This window comes from Arachis duranensis, unplaced genomic scaffold, assembly GCF_000817695.3.
Source record: "Arachis duranensis cultivar V14167 unplaced genomic scaffold, aradu.V14167.gnm2.J7QH unplaced_Scaffold_59379, whole genome shotgun sequence".
NCBI lineage: Eukaryota > Viridiplantae > Streptophyta > Magnoliopsida > Fabales > Fabaceae > Arachis > Arachis duranensis.
The window spans coordinates 56,332-57,632 of record NW_026264978.1 but is presented as its reverse complement, the minus strand read 5'-3'; positions in this window follow the sequence as shown (position 1 = coordinate 57,632).

Sequence of the window (1,301 nt, the reverse complement as noted above, 5' to 3'; positions counted from 1 at the left end):
TTATCAAAGATAAATGGCGTGTCAGCAGCTAGCAGGTTGCTCAGAGGTTTGGCGATTTTTGAAAAATCCTTTATAAATCTCTTATAGAATCCTGCATGCCCCAGAAAGCTTCTGATTGCCTTAACATTGGCAGGTGGTGGTAATTTTTCAATTACCTCTACCTTAGCTTGATCCACCTCTATCCCCTTGTTTGAGATTTTGTGCCCAAGGACAATTCCTTCAGTCACCATAAAGTGACATTTTTTCTAGTTTAAAACCAGGTTAGTCTCTTGGCATCTCTTTAGAACAAGTGCTAGATGGTCAAGACAGGAGCTGAATGAGTCTCCAAATACTGAAAAGTCGTCCATGAAGACTTCCAGAAATTTTTCCACCATATCAGAGAAAATTGAGAGCATGCACCTCTGAAAGGTTGCAGGTGCATTACACAGACCAAATGACATCCTTCTGTATGCAAATACTCCAGATGGACATGTGAATGCCGTTTTCTCTTGATCTTTTGGATATACTGCAATTTGATTATAACCTGAATATCCATCCAGGAAGCAGTAGTATTCATGACCTGCCAGTCGTTCTAGCATCTGGTCTATGAATGGTAAAGGAAAATGATCCTTTCTGGGGGCTGTATTGAGCCTTCTATAATCAATACACATACGCCACCCTATAACTGTTCTTGTAGGAACCAGTTCATTTTTTTCATTATGAACCACTGTCATGCCACCTTTCTTAGGGACAACTTGGACAGGGCTCACCCAGGGGATGTCAGAAATAGGATAAATAATCCCAGCCTCTAATAATTTAGTGACCTCTTTCTGCACCACTTCTTTCATGGCTGGATTCAGCCGCCTTTGTGGTTGAACCACTGGCTTGGCGTCATCCTCCAGTAAGATCTTGTGCATGCATCTGGCTGGGCTAATGCCCTTGAGATCACTGATGGACCACCCAAGAGCTGTCTTGTGTGTCCTTAGCACTTGAATTAGTGCTTCCTTTTCCTGTGGCTATAAGGTAGAGCTTATGATTATAGGGAAGGTATCACCTTCTCCCAGAAATGCATATTTCAGGGATGGTGGTAATGTTTTGAGTTCGGGTTTTGGAGGTTTCTCCTCTTCTTGAGGGATTTTCAGAGGTTCTATTACTTTCTCTGATTCCTCCAAATCAGGCTGAACATCTTTAAAGATGTCCTCTAGCTCTGATTCGAGACTCTCAGCCATATTGACCTCTCTTACCAGAGAATCGATAATATCAACACTCATGCAGTCATTTGGGATGTCTGGATGCTGCATGGCTTTGACAACATTCAACTT